The sequence below is a fragment of the Triticum dicoccoides genome, chromosome 2A (genome assembly GCF_002162155.2).
Source record: "Triticum dicoccoides isolate Atlit2015 ecotype Zavitan chromosome 2A, WEW_v2.0, whole genome shotgun sequence".
Lineage (NCBI taxonomy): Eukaryota > Viridiplantae > Streptophyta > Magnoliopsida > Poales > Poaceae > Triticum > Triticum dicoccoides.
Genome location: NC_041382.1, coordinates 138,338,053 through 138,361,805, shown reverse-complemented (window position 1 = coordinate 138,361,805; position 23,753 = coordinate 138,338,053).

Sequence of the window (23,753 nt, the reverse complement as noted above, 5' to 3'; positions counted from 1 at the left end):
TATCATATTACTTTGCTACTAAATACCTTGCTGCAGATATTAAGTTTCCAGGTGTGGTTGAATTGACAACTCTGCTGCTAATACCTAAGAATATTCTTTGGCTCCCCTTGTGTCGAATCAATAAATTTGGGTTGAATACTCTACCCTCGAAAACTATTGCGATCCGCTATACTTGTGGGTTATCAGGCACGCAAGGTAAATCATTAAAATCATTATCAACCCCTAGCTGATTAAGCATGTGATGAGTAACTATAATCTCTAATTGGCATTGCAAACATGTTTCATTCATAATGGGCTGAATCAAGAACGATGAACTAATCATATTTACAAAAATAAAATAGGTCGAATTCATACAAGCTTTTCTCCATCTCGATCATTTCATCAAATATCATCATTATTGCCTTTCACTTGCATGACCGAATGGTGTGGATACTAATAAGAGTGCATGTGCATTGGACTAAGTTGGAATTTGAAAACATTTATTCAAAGGAGAAGACAAGGTAATATGGGCTCTCTGTTAAATCAAAAATAATGCATATGAGAGCCACTCAACATTTTCATCGTGGTCTTCTCCTCTCGACCCAAAGAAAAAGAAAAGAATTTCAAAGAAACACACTGAAATATTTTTGGAGTTTTTGTTTTTTGAAGAAAGCAAAACAAGAACAAGAAAAACTATTTACACGAGAAAGCTCCCAACAGGCAAAAGAAGAACGAGAAACCTTTTTGGGTTTTCTTTTAATACTACTACTAAATAAACATGGAAAAGGAAACTAAAAAGAAGCGACAACTATTTTTTGGATTTCCTCAAAAAACAATCAAACACACAAGAAGAAAGCGAGAAAAATAAACTAGCATGGATAATACAATAAAAAAGTACGAAGACCGACAACTCGAATGACTGTGTGAACATGAATGTAATATCAGTAGATACGTACTCCCCCAAGTTTAGGCTTTTGGCCTAAGTTGGTCTAGGGCCACGGCTGGCCTGGCGGATATCCAAACTTGTAGCCGGGGTTGTACTGGGATGCGGCAGCTACCGCTTGGAGAGCGGCCTCGTGGAGGCATGCGGCCTCCCTTGCTCCCTTATACTCATTTGCCTCCTCTCTGGTTATGAAGTACCTTCATTTTACCTAAAGTCAAAGAAGGCAGGAGCGGGAAGCATAGTATAGAAGACGCGCTCCCTGTCAAAGATTAGTCGGTATAAGAGGGAATGTTCGTTCCTCTCAAGAAACTGGTAGCATACCATAGCATTATAATCAAGGAAAGCAAGTGGTAACTCAATGTCATCCTCTCTTATGGGTACCCCAAGATAATTATCTAAACGGGTGGCATAAATCCCACCAAAGAAATCTCCATCTTTAGCATTATGGTGTAACCTCCTCACAATAATAGCCCCCAAGTTATATAGTTTATCACCCATTACCGCACACTTGAGGACACTAAGATCTGACGTGCAAAGGTGTCTATGATCATGTTTACCATTAATGCATCTGCCTATAAAGAGAGCAAAATAATGTATGGCAGGAAAGTGAATGCTCCCTATGGTGGCTTGTGTAATATTTCTAGTTTCTCCCACAGTGATGTTAGCAAGGAAATCATTATAATCAGTTTTACGAGGTTCACTATGAATGCCCCATTGTGGAATTTTGCATGCATCATGAAAATCTTCTAGGTCCATGGTAAATGATTTTCATAAAGATCAAACAGAATAGAGTGAGTATTGCGCTTAGATGTAAATTCAAATCTCCGTACAAAGGAATCAGTGAGGTGATAGTACTGTCGGCACTTATCTGAGACGAAGTCCTCAAGGTCAGCATTTTTTACATATGCATCAAACTCCTCATTGAAACCTACATGAACCATGAATTGATCCAACAACCACTCGCAAGGCCGCACTAGAGCTTCCCCTGGTGGTTCAAGGTTTGGCTCACGTATCGCGAGCCTTGGGGCTTGCTTCCTTTAGGAACCACCTTGGTATATCTTCCTAAACATTTTCTTCCTCTAAAGAAATTCTGATATTTTTAGCGACTCAAAATAAAAGTGAACAAAACTCAATAAGATTGATAGCAACTACTCCCACAAGTGCCTAGAGGCTATATCATGCATCGAAACTACTATGGACCATATAAATTTGACATGCAAGCTAAAAAAGGTTACCACAGCAACAAAAAATTGCAGTATATAAAGCATTAGAACAGAAACTAATTGGACCATTGGAGGAGTCACATACCGAAGAACAATCCCCCAAAATAGTTTTGCGAATGGAGCTTTGAGCTAGGAGATCAAAAATGGCAGCAAGATGAGCTAGAACACGGGTTTGAGCAATGGTGGGATTTTTTCTGGAGGAAGACGAAGTGGATGGGTGCTGGAATAAGTGAGGGGGACCCCACGTGGGACCCACAAGCCACCTAGGCATGCCTAGGGGTGGGCGCACCCTATGGGCTTGTGGCCCACTAGTGCATCTCCCTGCTGTGTTTTAGTGCCAAAAATTCTCAAATATTCTAGAAAAAATCATACTAAATTTTCAGGGCATTTGGAGAACTTTTATTTTCAGGACATTTTTTATTGCATGGATAATTCAAAAAATAGACAAAAAATAGTATTTTTGCTTTATTTATTCTAAATAACAGAAAGTAAAGAGTGGGTACAGAGAGTTGTGTTTACTAAATTCATCCATCTCATGCGCATCAAAAGGAATCCATTAACAAGGTTGATCAAGTCTTATTAACAAACATGTTTCGAGTGACATGAAACTGGAGAGCCTTTGTATAACACTAGGTTATCTCAATGGGGATATGCATGTCCCTAACAATAAGAATATCATATTTCTTTTTGATAGTAGGAAGAGGAAATTCAAAACCTCCAATAGCAATAGTTGAAAATTTTCCAATAGAATTGATGCTATTAACTTGAGGTGTTTCTTTGGAAAGTGTACCATATGCTCATTACCATTAACATGAAAAGTGACCTTGCCCTTGTTGCAATCAATAACAGCCCCTGTAGTATTCAAAAAGGGTCTACCAAGGATGATCGACATACTGTCGTCCTCAGGGATATCAAGAATAACAAAGTCCGTTAAGATAGTAACGTCTGCAACCACAATAGGCACATCGTCACAAATACCGATGGGTATAGAAATTGATTTATCAGCCATTTGCAAAGAGGTTTCAGTAGGTGTCAACTTATTCAAATCAAGTCTACGACACAAAGAGAAAGGCATAACACTGGCTCCCAAATCACATAAAGCAGTTTTAACATAGTTTCTTTTAATGGAGCATGGTATAGTCGGTATTCCTGGATCTCCTAGTTTTTTTGGTATTCCACCCTTAAAAGTGAAATTAGCAAGCATGGTGAAATTTCATCTTCCGGTATCTTTCTTTTATTTGTAACAATTTCTTTCATATACTTAGCATAAGGAGACATTTTTAGAATATCAGTCAAACGCATACACAGAAACACAGGTCTAAGCATTTCAACAAAGCGCTCAAATTCCTCATCATCCTACTTCTTAGATGGTTTAGGAGGAAAGTGCATGGGTTTATGAACCCATTGTTCTCTTTCTTTACCATGTTTCCTAGCAATAAAATCACTCTTATCATAACCTTTATTCTTGGGTTGTGGGTTATCAAGATCAACAGCAGGTTCAGTCTCCACATCATTATCATTACTAGGTTGAGCATCAACATGAACATCATCATTAACATTATTACTATGCTCATGTTCAGCACCATATTGTGTTTCAGCATCAGAAATGGAAATATCATTGGGATTCTTAGGTACGTCTATAACAGGTTCACTAGAAGCATGCAAAGTCCTATCAGTTTTACTTTTCCTCTTTGAACGACCAGGTGCATCAATATTAATTCTCTGAGAATCTTGCTCAATTCTCTTAGGATGGCCTTGAGGATACAAAGGTTCCTGTGTCATTTTACCACCTCTAGTCATAACTCTAACAACATGGTCATTGTTCTTATTATTCATCTCATTGAGCAAATCATTCTGTGCTTTGAGAACTTGCTCTACTTGAGTTTTTACCATGGAAGCATGTTTACTAATAATCTTGAGATCATTAACAGTTCTACACATATAGTCACCCAAGTAGTCAAGCATATAAGCATTATGTTTCAATTGTCTACTAACATAAGCATTGAAATTCTCTTGTTTAACAATAAAGTTATCAAACTCATCCAAGCATTGACTAGCAGACTTATCATGAGGAATATCACCTTCATCCAATCTATAGAGAGAATTTACCTCTACTACCTGTGTCGGGTTATCAAGACCATGTATTTCTTCAATATGCGGTAAATTATTAACATTTTCATCTTTTATACCTTTTTCTTTCATAGATTTATTTGCCTCTTGCATATCTTCAAGACTAAGAAATAGAATACCTCTTTTCTTCGGAGTTGGCTTAGGAGATGGTTCAGGAAGAGTCCAATCATTATCATTGCTTAATATATTATTCAATAGCAATTCAACTTGATCAACAATTCGTTCCCTGAAAACACAACCAACACAACTATCTAGGTGGTACCTAGAAGCATCGGTTAGTCCATTATAAAATATATCAAGTATTTCATTTTTCATGAGATGATGATTAGGAAAAGCATTAAGTAATTCGAGAAGCCTCCCCCAAGCTTGTGGGAGACTCTCTTCTTCAATTTGCACAAATTTAAATATTCCCTGTAAAGCAGCTTGTTTCTTATCAGCAGGAAAATATTTTTTAGAGAAGTGGCATATCATATCCTCGGGACTACGCACACAACCTGGAGCAAGAGAATTAAACCATATCTTAGCATCACCCTTTAATGAGAAAGAAAACAACTTAAGAATATAGAAATAGCGAATTGTTTCCTCATGAGAAAATAGGTTGGCTATATCATTGAATTTAGTAAGATGTGCCACAACAGTTTCAGATTCATAACCATGGAAAGGATCAGATTCAACCAAAGTAATTAACTGAGGATCGATAGAGAATTCATAATCCTAATCAGTAACAAAGATAAGTGAAGTAGCAAACTTAGGATCATATTGCATTCTAGCATTCAAAGAGTTTTCTTTCCACTTGCACAATAATTTGTTAAGACCATCTATATCCTTACAGGCAAGAAAGTCCCTAGCTACCTCTACATCCATAACATAACCGTCGGGTATAACAGGAAGTTCATATCTAGGACAACTAGTCTTATCAGGTGTTTCAAAGTTTTTGTCTCAATAATTTCATCAGTTTCAGAAATATCATCACTTTCAGAATTCTAAATAGCATTAACTCTAGCAATTTGTTCATCAACAATTCATCCAGTGGCACAGTATTATCAAACAAAGTAGTGGTATCATCATAAGCATCATGTATAGAAGAAGTAGCATCATCAATAACATGCGACATATTAGAATCAATAGCAGGTGTAGGTGTCGCAAGCTTACTCAAAACAGAAGGTGAATCAAGTGCAGAGCTAGATGGCAGTTCCTTACCTCCCCTCGTTCTAGAGGGAAAAATCTTGGTTTTCGTATCTTTCAAATTCTTCATAGTGATCAATAGATATAAACCCAAGTGACTCGGAGAATAGAGCTATGCTCCCCAGCAACGATGCTAGAAAAAGGTCTTGATAACCCACAAGTATAGGGGATTGCAACAGTTTTCGAAGGTAGAGTATTCAACCCAAATTTATTGATTGGACACAAGGGGAGCCAAAGAATATTCTCAAGTATTAGCAGCTAAGTTGTCAATTCAACCACACCTGAAAGACTTAATATCTGCAGCAAAGTATTTAGTAGCAAAGTAGTATGGAAGTAAAGATAACAGTGGCAAAAGTAACAATAGCAGTTTTGTAGTGATTGTAACAGCAGTAGCAATGAAAGTAACTTAGCAGAGATCAATATGTGATGAACTCGTAGGCAATGGACCGGAAATGATAATTGTGTTGGATGATATTCATCATGTAGCAGTCATAACCTAGGGTGACATAGAACTAGCTCCAATTCATCAATATAATGTAGGCATGTATTCCGTATATAGTCATATGTGCTTATGGAAAAGAACTTGCATGGCATCTTTTGTCCTACCCTCCCGTGGCAGCAGGGTCCTAATGGAAACTAAAGGATATTAAGGCCTCCTTTTAATAGAGAACCGGAACAAAGCATTAGCACTTAGTGAATACATGAACTCCTCAAACTACGGTAATCACCGGAAAGAATCCCAATTATTGTCACCTTGGGGTATGCGGATCATAACTCGTAATAGGTGTCTACAACTTGCAAGATAGGACCAAGAACACAAATATATTCATGAAAGAATAATAGGTTCAAATCTGAAATCATGGCACTCGGACCCTAGTAACAAGCATTAAGCATAGCAAAGTCGTAGCAACATCAATCTCAGACCATAGTGGATACTAGGGATCAAACCCTAAAAAAACTAACTCTATTACATGATAAATCTTATCCAACCCATCACCGTCCAGCAAGCCTACGATGGAATTACTCACGCACGGCGATGAGCATCATGAAATTGGTGATGGAGGAAGGTTGGTGATGATGATGGCGACGAATCCCCCTATCTGGAGCCCCGAACGGACTCCAGATCAGCCCTCCCGATGAAGAACAGGAGGCGGCGGTGGCTCTGTATCGTAAAACACAATGAATCCTTCTCTCTGGTTTTTTTCTCCCTGAGTAGGGTTATATAGAGTTGGAGTTGAGGTCGGAGGAGGTCTAGGGGGCCCACAAGCCCTCTAGGCGCGCCCCAGGTGGGGCGCCCCCAGGCTTGTGGCCTTTGGGTGGACCCCCTCTAGATAATTCTTGCGCCAGTATTTTTTATATATTCCAAAAATACTCTCCGTAAATTTTTAGGTCAATCTGAGAACTTGTATTTCTGCACAAAAATAACACCAAGGCAATTCTGCTGAAAACAGCGTTAGTCTGGGTTAGTTTCATTCAAATCATGTAAGTTAGAGTCCAAAACAAGGGCAAAAGAGTTTGGAAAATTGGAAGAGGACATGGAAGGGGATGTGGCTTTGCTGAAGGAAGCGGTGGAGGCTTTACTGCTGGAGGAAGGAGACGAGGAGGGATGCGAGATGGAGGTGGAAGAGGAGCTAGAGGTGGTAGATAGAAAGGGGGAGTTGTGGGCAGAGGTGAAGCAGTAGCTGATCTGGCTATAGGTATGGATTACACTCCAGGAGACATTGGGGATGGGAGAGGTGTTAGGAAGAGGTTGGTTAGGTAGGATGGTACAATAAATGTTAATAGACAATTGGTTCCTAATCTCATTGGGAAGGTAGCAGATACTGTTCTTTTGCTAGAGAATGGCCCTAGGGCAGCAGCTTCAACTACATGTACTCCTAGGAAGGTGCCCATAGTAAAGAGAAAAGGCAAGGTGATAATGGCGATACTAGTGATGTAGATAAGACTAAAGATGCGGCCTCCCAAGGGGAGGACCACCTAGACAAATGAATATCCTCAGTTGGAACTGCTAGGGAGGGGGAGTTCCCGGATAGTTCATGAGCTAGCAATGATTATAAGGTCGCGCTCCCCAAAATTTGTGTTTTTGTGTGAAACTAGACAAAAGCTGAATAAATGAGAAGGAATAGGAGCAGATTTGGTCTCCGCTGATTTGAAGGGGTTGATAGTAAAGAAACGAGTGGAGTGTTGACACTATACTGGCATGAGTCATGTACGGTGGACATACTGGATACGGATGATCGGTACATTGATGTTGTGGTGAAAATATCAGAAGCTAGCAGGCAGTGGAGGATGACGTGGGTATACGTCGAGCTTCAGGTTGAGAATCGTCACCTGATGTGGTTGAAACTTTCTCTCAATCTGGTGCAACATAGCAAGACGAAGCATATTGAGATTCATCATCATTTCATTAGGGATCACATCAAGTGGGGAAATATTGATATCATCTACATCAACACTCAAGAGCAACTAGCAGATATTTTCACCAAGCCTCTAGATGAAGCAAGATTTCGCGAGTTAAGACATGAGCTAAATATCATTGATTTGAGCAATGTGGCTTGAATCTAGGCACACCCCACCGCACTCATCATTATATCTTGTTCTAGGTGTAGGCATGGACATAGGGGGAGTGTTGTTCTCTAAATGAACTCTCCCTCCCCCCATTATGCATAAATCGATCAAGTCTTTCACATTATCCATTTTTATGGTACTTGTGCTTCAAATATGAGTTTCAGTCATGGGCCCAAGGTTAAAATCTTTGCGGTGCCATACCACTAGACTCAATCATAGGTGGCCTCATCCACCGCCCTCTCTTTGAGAAATGTGTGTTTTTCCTTTTCTCCAGTTGGTTTGGTTTGTGTGTTGGTATTTGTTTTACTTCTAGTCTCTTCGTGGGTGCATCTCCGGTCTTTGGTTGTGTTTTTCTCTTTGAGTTGCTCCCTCGGCTCGTCTCGGTGTTTCTTTTTGTTGGAGCTAGGCTTTTTCCCTTGCTGTCTTGTCGAGTTTGTGCTGGGCGGTACTACCGCTGTGTGAAGGAAATATGCCCTAGAGGCAATAATAAAGTTGTTATTTATATTTCCTTATATCATGATAAATGTTTATTATTCATGCTAGAATTATATTAACCGGAAACTTGATACATGTGTGAATACAGACAAAACAAAGTGTCCCTAGTATGCCTCTACTTGACTAGCTTGTTAGTCAAAGATGGTTAGTTTCCTAACCATAGACATGTGTTATCATTTGATGAACGGGGTCACATCATTAGAGAATGATGTGATGGACAAGGCCCATCCGTTAGCTTAGCATAATGATCGTTAAGTTTTATTGCTATTGCTTTCTTCATGACTTATACATATTCCTCTAACTATGAGATTATGCAACTCCCGAATACCAGAGGAACACCTTGTGTGCTATCAAATGTCACAACGTAACTGGGTGATTATAAAGATGCTCTATAGGTGTCTCCAAATGTGTTTGTTGGGTTGGCATGGATCAATATTAGGATTTGTCACTCCGACTATCGAAGAGGTATCTCTAGGCCCTCTCAGTAATGCACATCACTATAAGCCCTACAAGCAATGTGACTAATGAGTTAGTTACGGGATGATGCATTACAGAACGAGTAAAGAGACTTACCGGTAATGATAATGAACTAGGTATGATGATACTGACGATCAAATCTCGGGCAAGTAACATATCGATGACAAAGGGAATAACGTATGTTGTCATTGCGGTTTGACCGATAAAGATCTTCGTAGAATATGTAGGAACAAATATGAGCATCTAGGTTCCACTGTTGGTTATTGACCGGAGATATGTCTCGGTCATGTCTACATAGTTCTCGAACCCGTAGGGTCTGCACGCTTAACATTCAATGACGATTTGTATTACGAGTTATGTGTTTTGGTGACCGAAGATTGTTCGGAGTCCCAAATGAGATCACGGACATGACGAGGAGTCTCGAAATGGTTGAGAGGTAGAGATTGATATATTGGACGATAGTATTCATACACCGGAACGGTTCCGGATTGTTTCGGGTATTTTTCGGAGTAGCAGGAGGTTACCGGAACCCCCCAGGGAAAGTTATGGGCCTCTATGGGCCATAGGGGAGAGAGGATCAGCCCACAAGGGGTGGCCGCCCCCCCCCCCCATGGGAGTCCGAATTGGACTAGGGGAGGGGGCGGCGCCCCCCTTTCCTTCTCCGCCTCCCTCTCCTTCCCCCTTTTCCCCCTCCATTAGAAGGAATAAGAGGGGGGACAAATCCTACTAGGACTAGGAGTCCTAGTAGGACTCCCCCTTATGGCACGACCCCTAGGGCCAGCCTCCTTCCTCTACCTCCTTTATATACGTGGGCAGGGCACCCCCCGGAGACACACCAATTGTTCCAAGCCGTGTGCAGTGTCTCCCTCCATGGTTTACTCCTCCGGTCATATTCACGTAGTGCTTAGGCGAAGCCTGATATGTCTCCAACGTATCTATAATTTTTGATTGCTCCATGCTATATTATCTACTGTTTTGAACATTATTGGGCTTTATTATCCACTTTTATATACTTTTTGGGAATAACCTATTAACCGGAGGCCCAACCCAGAATTGCTGTTTTTTTTTCCTATTTTAGGGTTTCGAAGAAAAGGAATATCAAACGGAGTCCAAACGGAATGAAACCTCTGGGAACGTGATTTTCTCAACGAACAAGACCCGGGAGACTTGGACCCTACGTCAAGAAAGAAAAGAGGAGGCCACGGGGTAGGGGGGCATGCCTCCCCCCCCCCCCGAGGCGCGCCCTCCACCCTCATGGGCCCCCTGTTGCTCCACCGACGTACTCCTTCCTCCTATATATACCTATGTACCCCCAAACGATCAGATATAGAGCCAAAACCCTAATTCCACTGCCTCAACTTTCTGTATCCACGAGATCCCATCTTGGGGCCTATTCCGGAGCTCCGCCGGAGGGGGCATCGATCACGGAGGGCTTCTACATCAACACCATAGCCCCTCCGATGAAGTGTGAGTAGTTTACCTCAAGCCTACGAGTCCATAGTTAGTAGCTAGATGGCTTCTTCTCTCTTTTTGGATCTCAATACAATGTTCTCCCCCTCTCTTGTGGAGAACTATTCGATGTAATCTTCTTTTTGCGGTGTGTTTGTTGAGACTGATGAACTATGGGTTTATGATAAAGTTTATCTATGAACAATATTTGAATCTTCTCTGAATTCTTTTATGTATGATTGGTTATCTTTGCAAGTCTCTTCAAATTATCAGTTTGGTTTGGCCTACTAGATTGATCTTTCTTGCAATGGGAGAAGTGCTTAGCTTTGGGTTCAATCTTGCGGTGTCCTTTCCCAGTGACAGTAGGGGCAGCAAGGCACGTATTGTATTGTTGCCATCGAGGATAACAAGATGGGGTTTTCTTCATATTGCATGAGTCTATCCCTCTACATCATGTCATCTTGCTTAAGGTGTTACTCTGTTTTTAACTTAATACTCTAGATGCATGCTGGATAGCGGTCGATGAGTGGAGTAATAGAAGTAGATGCAGGCAGGAGTCGGTCTACTTGTCTGGGACGTGATGCCTATATACATGATCATACCTAGATATTCTCATAACTATGCTCAATTCTGTCAATTGCTCAACAGTAATTTGTTCACCCACCGTAGAATACTTATGCTCTCGAGAGAAGCCACTAGTGAAATCTATGGCCCCCGGGTCTATCTTCATCATATTAATATCCCACTACTTATTATTTCCTTTGCTATTTACTTTGCCTTTATTTTACTTTGCATCTTTATCAAAAAAATACCAAAAATATTATCTTATCATATCTATCAGATCACACTCTCATAAGTGGCCTTATAGGGATTGACAACCCCTATTTGCGTTGGTTGTGAGGATTTATTTGTTTTGTGCAGGTACGAGGGACTCACGCGTAGCCTCCTACTGGATTGATACTTTGGTTCTCAAAAATTGAGGGAAATACTTACGCTACTTTGCTGCATCATCCCTTCCTCTTTGGGGAAAACCAACGCAGTGCTCAAGAGGTAGCAAAGCCCTGCGCGAATCACATCACCATCACCTTCACCACGCCGTCGTGCTGACGAAACTCTCCCTCAACCCTTTGCTGGATCAAGAGTTTGAGGGACGCCATCGAGCTGAACGTGTGCTGAACTCGGAGGTGTCGTACGTTCGGTACTTGATCAGTTGGATCACGAAGACATTCGACTACATCAACAGTGTTAACCTAACGCTTCTGCTTTCGGTCTACAAGGGTATGTGGGCACACTCTCCCCCTCTCGTTGCTATGCTTCTCCTAGATAGATCTTTCGAGATCGTAGGAATTTTTTTGAAATTGCATGGTACACTCCCCAACAATGGCATCCGAGCCAGGTCTATGCGTAGATGATATGCACGAGTAGAACACAAAGAGTTGTGGGTGATCATAGTCATACTTCTTACCACCAATATCTTATTTTGATTCGGCGGTATTGTTGGATGAAGCGGCCCGGACCAACCTTACATGACCACGTTCCTGAGACCGGTTCCACCGACAGACATGCAACTTGTTTTGCATAAAGGAGGCTGGCGGGTGTCTGTTTCTCCAACTTTAGTTGAATCGAATTTGACTACGGTTGGTCCTTGTTGAAGGTTAAAACAGCACACTTGACGAAAAATCATTGTGGTTTTGATGCATAGGTAAGAACGGTTCTTACTAGAAGCCCGTAGCAGCCACATAAAACTTGCAACAACAAAGTAGAGGACGTCTAACTTGTTTTTGCAAGGCTTGTTGTGATGTGACATGGTCAAGACATAAGTTATTGTATGAGATGATCATGTTTTGTAAAAGTTATCGGCAACTGCCAGGAGCCTTATGGTTGTCGCTTTATTGTATGAAATGCAATCGCCATGTAATTGCTTTACTTTATCACTATGCGGTAGCGATAATTGTAGAAGCAATAATTGGCGAGACGACAACGATGCTACGATGGAGATCATGACGGTGCTTTGGAGATGGAGATCAAAGGCACAAGATGATGATGGCCATATCATGTCACATATTTGACGATGCTTTGGATATGGAGATCAAAGGCACAGGATGATGATGGCCATATCATGTCACATATTTTGATTGCATGTGATGTTTATCTTTTATGCATCTTATTTTTCTTAGTACATAAGTAGCATTATAAGATCATCCCTCACTAAATTTCAAGGTATAAGTGTTCTCCCTGAGTATGCACCATTGCTACAGTTCGTTGTGCCGAGACACCACGTGATGATCGGGTGTGATAAGCTCTACGTTCACATACAACGGGTGTAAGACAATTTTGCACGTGCAGAATACTCAGGTTTGATGTCGCTTGAATCCACATCAGTATTTCCCCAAAGAGGAAAGGATGATGTAGCACAACGGTGGTAGGTATTTCCCTCGGATATGAAACCAAGGTTATCGAACCAATAGGATAACCCAGCAACACAACGTAAACAACCCGTGCACACAGATAACAAATCCTCGCAACCCGACGTATTAAAGGGGTTGTCAATCCCTTTCGGGTAACGGTGCCAGAAATTGGTGCGTGACGGGAGAAAGTTGTAATAGATTAAATAAATAGATCGCAAATAAAATAAAGTGCAGCAAAGTATTTTTGGGTTTTTGGATTAATAGATCTGAAAATAAAAGCAAATAAAAATAGATCGCAAAGGCAAATATATGAGAAAGAAGAGCTGGGGGCCGTAGGTTTCACTAGTGGCTTCTCTCGAGAAAAATAGCAAACGGTGGGTAAACAAATTACTGTTGGGCAATTGATAGAACCTCAAATAATTATGACGATATCCAGGCAATGATCATTATATAGGCATCACATCCAAGATTAGTAGACCGACTCCTGCCTGCATCTACTACTATTACTCCACACATCAACCGCTATCCAGCATGCATCTAGTGTATTAAGTTCATGGAGAAATGGAGTAATGCAATAAGAACAATGACATTATGTAGACAAGATCTATCTATGTAGAGATAGACCCCATCGTTTTATCCTTAGTAGCAACGATACATACGTGTCATTTCCCTTTCTGTCACTGGGATCAAGCACCGTAAGATTGAACCCACTACAAAGCACCTCTTCCCATTGTAAGATAAATAGATCAAGTTGGCCAAACAAAACCCAAATACCAGAGAAGAAATACGAGGCTATAAGAAATCATGCATATAAGAGATCAAAGAAACTCAAATAACTTTCATGGATATAAAAAGATAGATCTGATCATAAACTCAAAGTTCATCAATCCCAACAAACACACCGCAAAAGAGTTACATCATATGGATCTCCAAGAGACCATTGTATTGAGAATCAAGAGAGAGAGAGAGAGAGAGAGAGATGAAGCCATCTAGCTACTAACTACGGACCCGAAGTCTACAAAGAACTACTCACGCATCAACTGAGAGGCACCAATGGAGGTGGTGAACCCCATCTGAGATGGTGTCTATATTGGATCTAGTGGCTCTGGACTCTGCAGCAGCTGGATGAATATTTCATCAACTCCCCTAGGGTTCTAGGATTTTTGGGGTATTTATAGAGCAAAGAGGCGGTCCGGGGGCACCCGTGGTGGGCACAACCCACCAGGGCGCGCCAGGGCCTCCTGGCGTGCCCTGGTGGGTTGTCCCCTCCTCGGGATTCCCCCTAGGTGCAACCAGGGCCCAACATGTTCCTTTTGGTCCATAAAAAATCTCCGTAAAATTTCGTGGCATTTGGACTCCGTCTGATATTGACTTTCTACAATGTAAAAAACAGAAAAAACAGGAACTGGCACTTGGCACTATGTCAATAGGTTAGTACCAAAAAATGATATAAAATGATTATAAAACATCCAAGATTGATAATATAATAGCATGGAACAATAAAAAATTATAGATACGTTGGAGACGTATCAAGGTTAAACTTGACAAGCCTAGCATGTACAGACATGGCCTCGGAACACTGAGACCGAAAGGTCAAGCGTGAATCATATAGTAGATATGATCAACATAGAGATGTTCACCATTGAAAACTACTCCATCTCATGTGATGATCGGACATGGTTTAGTTGATATGGATCACGTGATCATTTAGATGACTCGAGGGATGTCTATCTAAGTGGGAGTTCTTTAGTAATATGATTAATTGAACTTACATTTATCATGAACTTAGTCCTGATAGTTTTTGCATATCTACGTTGTTGTAGAGCAATGGCCTGTGCTACCGTTCCCTTGAATTTTAATGTGTTCCTAGAGAAAGCTAAGTTGAAAGACGATGGTAGAAACTACATGGATTGGGTCCATAACTTGAGGATTATCCTCATTTCTGCACAAAAGAATTACGTCCTTGAAGCACCGCTAGGTCCAAGCCTGCTGCAGGAGCAACACCGGACGTTATGAACGTCTGGCAAGCTAAAACTGATGACTACTCGAAAGTTTAGTGTGCCATGATTTACGGCTTAGAATCGGGACTTCAAAGACATTTTGAATGTCATGGGGCATATGAGATGTTCCAAGAACTGAAGTTAATATTTCAAGCAAATGCCCGAGTTGAGATATATGAAGTCTCCAACAAGTTCTATAGCTGCAAAATGGAGGAGAACAGTTCTGTCAGTGAACACATACTCAGAATGTCTGGGTACCATAACCACTTGACTCAGCTGGGAGTTAATCTTCCGGATGATAGTGTTATTGACAGAGTTCTTCAATCACTGCCACCAAGCTATAAAGGCTTCATGATGAACTATAATATGCAAGGGATGGAAAATACAATTCCCGAGCTCTTTGCAATGCTTAAGGCTGCGGAGGTGGGAATAAAGAAGGAGCATCAAGTGTTGATGGTTAACAAGACCACTAGTTTCAAGAAAAGTGGCAAAGGGAAGAAGGGGAACTTCAAGAAGAATAGCAAGCAAGTTGCTTCTCCCGGGAAGAAGGCCAAGCCTGGACCTAAGCCTAAAACTAAGTGCTTCTACTTCAAAGGGACTGGTCACTAGAAGCGGAACTGCCCCAAGTATTTGGCGGATAAGAAGGATGGCAAAGTGAAAGGTATATTTGATATACATGTTATTGATGTGTACCTTACTAATGCTCGTAGTAGCGCCTGGGTATTTGATACTGGTTTTGTTGCTCATATTTGCAACTCGAAACAGGGGCTACGGATTAAACAAAGATTGGCTAAGGACGAGGTGACGATGCATGTCGGAAATGGTTCTAAGGTCGATGTGATCGCCGTCGGCACACTACCTCTACATCTACCTTCGGTATTAGTTTTAGACCTGAATAATTTTTATTTGGTGCCAACATTGAGCATGAACATTATATCTGGATCTTGTTTGATGCTAGATGGTTATTCATTTAAATAAGAGAATAATGGTTGTTCTATTTATATGAGTAATATCTTTTATGGCCATGCACCCTTGATCACTACAAAAAAAATACACTTCAGTGATGATACGTGTTTGTCACAGTAGGTCACATTTTTTGTCATACGATTTTATGACAGAATCAAGATAGTCATACATGTGCTGTCGTAGAAGTGTTCCATGGCATTACCAAAATTATCATCACGGAAGTGTCCACTTCCATGACGATAAATCGCGCGTCATAGAAGTGTTTTCGTCAAGGGTGACCGACACATGGCATCCACCGTAATGGGTCGCCGTTAAGCTATCGGGTCCAGTTTTGGATCTGATAACCCATTAACAGCCCAAACCAATGGGGATTTTCCATGTGTAAAATTCTCATTGGCCAGAGGAAACACGTGTTGGCTCACCGTTGGGACAGATGTCATCCACTCATTGGACAGGAGGCGCCTATGATACGTCAACACGTGGCACGGCCCAATAGAGGCCCATTCCGGTGAAAAGGTCAGCCCATTTGACTTGGTCAAAAGGTAACGAGTCGGCCCATGGAAAGCCTGTTAACGGCCTGTTTGTATATCACCCATTTACGGCCCGCTAACTCTCGGCCCGTTACGACCAATCGGAATTAAGCCCAGTAGATTCATCTGGGCCGTCCAATATAATTCCAGCCTGTTGTTACTTCTGTCCCATGTATGGCCCATGATGTCTTTCAGCCCACATGAGGCCCATAGTAACTCTGGCCCCAATAAAGGCCCAAGATGAAACTGGCCCGTAATGAACAGTGTATCGCTTTATACCCATTAAAAGCCCATTATTCCGTTGACCATTTCCAGCCCGTGTTAACTTTTGGCCTTCTAAGGGCCCATTTATTCTTGGGCTCATTTCTACAATTTGGTTAGTTATGGTCCGTTACTGGCCTGTTCCATTTGTGGGCCAAATTTAGCCTGTGGTTACATTTGGCCCGTTTGTGGTCCGTTAACCCGTTGGGCTGTTTTCATAGCGTTATCAAACACGGCCTATTAATGGCCCGTTATGGCCCACAAATAGTACGACCCATGTTTGGCGAAATGATTATACGCCCCGTAGAAGGCCTATGGATCCTACGGCCCGTAGAAGACCAATGGACCCTATGACCCATAGAAGGCCCATGGATCATAAGGCCGGTATAAAGTCCATGGATCCTACGGCCCGTAGAAGGTGCATGGATCCTATGGCCCATAGAAGGCCCATGGATCCTATGGCCCGCAGGAGGCCCATGGTTACAATAGTCCGTGTGTTGCCATGATTATTGTGGCCTAGTTACCAAAAATAGGTTACTGTGGCAACTAGAAAAACACGGAAAAAGAACTGCAGTGACTACAAGCAAACAACTACACAAGACAGTAAGGAAATAAATAAGCAAGCAACTAATGCTAGCCTATTACAGCTATTACACATATTACATCCACTGGGCATCAAAGTTCGCTACAATTGCAAATATAGGGAACAAAGTAGCATATTACACACACTGGCCGTCAAAATTGGCCACCAGTGCAAATAAACATGGCGGCAAAACAAGAGTATAACTGAAACAACTTTAGAAGAGCTCAAGAAACGTTATCCTGGGTATCCACCATGCTGGAATAAGCTTACCAAGCTTATTAGCTTTGTCCTGTTTGGCGCTAAAATCCTCCAAAGCTTGATGTTGCACCAGAAAGTATCCATCTGAATGCTCTAGGGATTTCCGCAGTCCTTCCGCTTCTTGTCGCAGCACAGCTGATCGGTGTCTTTCATCTTGTAGTTGAGACTCAAGAAACCAAACTGATTCAGACAGTGAGTTTGAATAGCTTGTGCAAGCGGTAGTGGCCAGTAACTCGAACACTAAACCAAGATAGGACTTTGGGGTTGTCTCACTGTCTTCAAGATAGTCTTCCTTAGCTGTTTTATCAGCTTTGTTGGAGAGCAACAAGGATATCTCACATCCTGAACCTTATCTGCATTACTTCCTTTAGCATTGCTTAATAAGGCACTCTTCCCCAATATTCTGTCAGCATTCTAAAAGAAGAAACAAGCAGACACATAACAGGTTTAGCATGTACTAGTATATGAAACTCATTTCGGTGAACCAGTTCATTAGTAAGGTGGACAGGATTAAACTACCAAGTCTTCTATTGCCAAGTACTAGTACATAATAAAAGCATCAAACAGACATATATCTATGTCCTATGGTCACTGCATTGTCTTGCCAAATCAAAATAGAGACACGGTTCAAATCATATCAGTTCAAGACAAAGTAGCAGTGAAAGAATACAAAGCGTGGGAAACTAGACGTCACAACAAGATTTCAGATGGGTACGACAGGTCTACATGTACAACAACACTATTGGCTATGTTGTGATGCTAGTAATGTGCATGATGAGAAGTCAACTGTATACACAATTGAAATTGAAATCAACAGAGCTATTGATAAGAGAAAACCTGTTAAAGAAACATGCATGAACATACCTACTGTGCCATTGGAGTTTTGATTGGATCCTTTGATTTAAAATAAGTTTGTATGAGTAAATACAGTGATACAAGAGCAAAGCAATATGCACGATAGCAATGGAATCTTAAATTAGTACTGTTGTTCTTTAGGTTTAAGCACTTGTTCTACATGAACAGAGTACAGTAAGACACAAGAATACAGTACTTACAAAATGAGCTCATAGACCTTACCACATTCTTGGTTCGGGACCAGTATAGAACAAGGCGTTCCCAGTCATCATCCAATAAATGTGTCTCAGGAGAACGTAAGGGAATTTGATGAGTTTCTTTGCCGGTGAAGTATGTTTTCCTCAGGTAATTCTGATACTGCCACCAAACATTCTTGAAGATAGCAGAGCTATTAGCACACGTTACCTCATCCCGAGTTTCCAAATTGGTCCTTCTCTATAGGGAAAAATGGGAAAATTTGTTGTATTATAACCATCATGGAGGTAGAATGTATGGGATAAAGCAAAGTAATTGCCATGAATAACATTACTAACACATAACTCCTGGACAAACACCTACAACTGGCATTTTCCTTCATCTTTAGTATAATATTTCCAAGATGGGAAGATACTCACATAGGATTTAACAACATCAAATGTGATAGATGCTAAACTACGACTGGCTGGTTGTGCTTCCTCCACAGGAATAGGCGTACTAATTGGTGGAGTTGGGGTTCGCCGTGGTAGTACTGGCCCTTTGGGCATTGGAGCTGCCTTACTAACTGCTCTTGTTTGGGAGCTCTATGGTGGAGATGGTGCTGTGTCAACAGGAACTGGGTTACTATCTGCTGGGGCTGGGGTTAGATTGGGTGAAGCTGGTTCTCTGACCATCGCAGTAGGGGTACAATCTGCGGGGTTCTGGCTTATGTGTGGTAGGGCTGGTTCTCGTGCATGTACAACCGGGGTACTATCTCCACCAAGAGGTAGCACTGTTTTATTTGAAGACCGTGTTTTTACTCCGCTAGATACTGGCATCACCCACTCCAATTCAAATGGCTGATAAATAGGAAACATAGTTGAATGTACAGACATTGTATGAGAGACAGATGCAATAGATAGTGTGAAAAAAAGAGGGCATGAAATAGTTGACATGTATATTGTTTAACTAAGATGGATAGCATGACATAATTTCACATATATGATGTCTATCTAAACTGGATTGCATAGTATAACATAATTCAAAGATATGATGAATAACTAAACAGGATCACATGACATAATTCACATACATGTTATCAAGTAATCAGGATCACATGATTTAATTCACATATGTGATTTATATGCTAAACAGAGGGCATTCGATATGATGTCTGAACTAAGAACATGGTGTTGAATATTGTGTATATGATGTCTAAACTATTGAATGCAAGACACCATATGCATGATATGAGCAGTATAACCGTGCCAAGTTAGAGCATACACCTCGGTGGGGAATAGGACTGGTCATCTGTCTCTGAATCCATCTCTGAGGAGCTCCCAGGACCCAACAAGAGATCCGCTTCGACAGGTAGCACTGTCTGCTCTGAAGGCCTTTGTTTTCACTCCAGATTTTTCCATCTCCCACCCAAATGGTTGATTTACGGGAAGAGTAGTTTAATGTACAAACATTGTCGACAAATGGAAATGTAATGAAGAAAAGGATGGGCAAGATATCATTCAAATATATGATGCCTGGTTAAACAAGATGGCATTGCACATTGCACATACATTATGGCTGGCTAAAAGACATGAGACTGCATAATTCCCATATATGATATAGAAACTAAACAGGTGGCATTACAGAACATGTCTAAACTAAGCAGATGACATATATGATGTCAAATGTAGGCACTGCAAGGCAACATATGCATGATATGACTAACATCATCATGCCAAGGTAGAGCAAACACCTTGGGGGTAAATAGGAATGGTCAGCTGCGTCTGAATCCAGCTCAGAACAGATATCTTCCTATGGATTACAATCTGGAGAGGGGGGAGGGTTTGCCATTGAACCCACCATGGAGCGATGTCTGCATGACATTGTATTGCCGTGCAAAACTCCTCTCTTTTTCTCTACATGTTCAGCATGACTATGTACAATATCTGACATGCATACGAAAAAAAATTGGTGAGATTATGTAAGGAGAGCATGCAGAAATCTAGAGTGATGGCAACAACCAGTGGATGAACCCAAAAATAATGATAGCAGGCTCATGATTGCTTTAATTTAATAAAAAGACAGATGATGATTGCTTTACTATTTGTTTCCCACCCAAGATGAAGAACATAGGCATACCCTAGGTGAAGCAGATATTAGACAGAGATACTATTCATTGCTGCCTCGATATGTGCCCCACAACTAATTTAGAACTCAAATTTGAACATTAATTTGGACCTGACTTGGAGTCTAAGAGGTGAACAGGACGATAAAGTAGCAGGTAATTTAAGCAATGCATAACATAAGCATAAACAAAAGAGTGCGAACTCTCTTGTGGACCCGTGTACTCCTCAGGTTCATCTGCTGAGTCGATGATGGTGATGCCGTTGCGGTGGGTACCGGCGGCAGGGAAGGAGATCTGAGGCGGCGAAAGATGGCCATGAGTCGTGATGTCTGATACATCTCCAACGTATCTATAATTTTTGATTGTTTCATGCTATTATATTATCTGTTTTGGATGTTTATGGGATTTATTATACACTTTTATATTATTTTTGGGACTAAGCTATTACCCGGAGGCCCAACCCAAAATGTTGTTTTATTGCCTATTTTAGTGTTTCAAAGAAAAGGAATATCAAACGGAGTCCAAACGGAATGAAACCTTCAGGAGAGTTATTTTTGGAACAGAAGCAATCCAGGAGACTTGGAGTATACGTCAGGCAATCAATAAGGCAGCCACGAGGCAGGGGGCGCGCGCACCCCCTGGGCGCGCCCTCCACCCTTGTGGTCCCCTCGTTGCTCCACCGACGTACTTCTTCCTCCTATATATGTCCATATACCCTAAAAACATCGAGAACAGAATAGATCGGGATTTCCTCTACCAGAAGCCTCCGTAGCCACCAAAAACCAATCTAGACCTGTTCCGGCACCCTGCCGGAGGGGGGAATCCCTCTCCGGTGGCCATCTTCATCATCCCAGCGCTCTCCATGAGGAGGAGGGAGTATTCCACCCTCGGGGCTAAGGGTATGTACCAGTAGCTATGTTTTTGATCTCTCTCTCTCTCTCGTGTTCTTGAGGTGATACGATCTTGATGTATCATGAGCTTTGCTATTATAGTTGGATCTTATGATGTTTCTCTCCCTCTACTCTGTTGTAATGGATTGAGTTTTCCCTTTGAAGTTATCTTATCGGATTGAGTCTTTAAGGATTTGAGAACACTTGATGTATGTCTTGCACGTCCTTATCTGTGGTGACAATGGGATATCATGTGATCCACTTGATGTATGTTTTGGTGATCAACTTGCGACTTCCATGACCTCGTGAACTTATGCATAGGGGTTGGCACACGTTTTCGTCTTGATTCTCCGGTAGAAACTTTGGGGCACTCTTTGAAGTTCTTTGTGTTGGTTGAATAGATGAATATGAGATTGTGTGATGCATATCGTATAATCATACCCACGGATACTTGAGGTGACATTGGAGTATCTGTGACATTAGGGTTTTGGTTGATTTGTGTTTGAAGGTGTTATTCTAGTACGAACTCTATGATAGATTGAACGGAAAGAATAGCTTTCGTGTTATTTTACTATGGACTCTTGAATAGATCGATTAGAAAGGATAACCTTGAGGTGGTTTCGTACCCTACCATAATCTCTTTGTTTGTTCTTCGCTATTAGTGACTTTGGAGTGACTCTTTGTTGCATGTTGAGGGATAGTTATATGATCCAGTTATGTTATTATTGTCGAGAGAACTTGCACTAGTGAAAGTATGAACCCTAGGCCTTGTTTCCTAGCATTGCAATACCGTTTGTGCTCACTTTTATCATTAGTTACCTTTCTGTTTTTATATTTTCAGATTACAAAAACCTTTATCTACCATCCATATTGCACGTGTGTCACTATCTCTTCGCCAAACTAGTGCACCTATACAATTTACCATTGTATTGGGTGTGTTGGGGACACAAGAGACTCTTTGTTATTTGGTTGCAGGGTTGTTTGAGGGAGACCATCTTCATCCTACGCCTCCCACGGATTGATAAACCTAAGGTCATCCACTTGAGGGAAATTTGCTACTGTCCTACAAACCTCTGCACTTGGAGGCCCAACAACGTCTACAAGAAGAAGGTTGTGTAGTAAGACATCAATGTCTGGTTTGGTGGATGCTTGCGTCGATGGAGCAGCTCAGGTGAGGTGGACGACGTCGCACTAGGAGCAGTACAAACCACACAAAGTTTCCTTCGACACCTACCTGTAACTGAAGTAATTCTGTAAGGGCTCATTTGGCTTGCATGATTCTAAAAATCCGGGGATAGGAAAAACACGGGAATAGGATAGAATGCACATGGTAAATAGAGCATTTGTAAACATAGGATTTCTGTCAACTTGGGTGTTTGGTTCACAGGAATTGGAAGAGCAGAGGAATGCAAAGAAACATGGCCAAAATAAAGTGAAACCATATGAAAGCGTGTATAGTTAGAATGATATTCTGCCACTAATGCAGTTGGTCTTGTTTTCATGCATAGGATTTTGAAAAGTAGGTCTGGGTCTAGGTGGATGTTTTGCTCCATTCCATTCAACAAAATGCATGAATAATTGAATAGTAGAGTGCAATAGGAAAACTTCCTATTGATATGTTTTTCCATTGAACCAAAATAGCCCTAATGGATCGACATGAATGTAGAGTAATAAGTGATGCAACAAGTGTACAACCTATTTGCCATAGCCGTGTCGACCTCAGCATCATTGGGTTAGTCGCTGAAGAAGTTGAGGCGGTGGTGGCTGTCGGAGGTGTGGAGGAAGATCTGAGGAATCTGTAGATGGCTTCCACGACACTGCTCTATTGTGATGGATCATTCTGTCATTGGAACAGCTGCGGTGAGCCGTAAGACGTCAAGGCTGAAGCAGCACAAGATAGACATCGTTACTCTCAAGTGAGATTCTAATAGCATCTCCAATAGATGATGTAAAATAGATGTAAAATTTACATCACCAAAAACCACCTGACTACAACAGATGAGGTAAAAATTGTCGACTCTGAACTTAACTATTGAAACTGAAATTTATTGTGGAATCTAAATGTTACTATCGAAACTGAACGCAATGGTAGCAGAGAAGCACTTGACATGTAGTTTAGGGACAGCCTGTAGTTCATCTTCAACCTGCACCCCCCAAGCCGCGAACCACCGTCGGTCGAACCACCGGCCCCCGCGCCGCCTCGCCGCCCCGAAACAACTCCCCACCGCCGGACCGCCGCTGCCCCGGCCAGCCC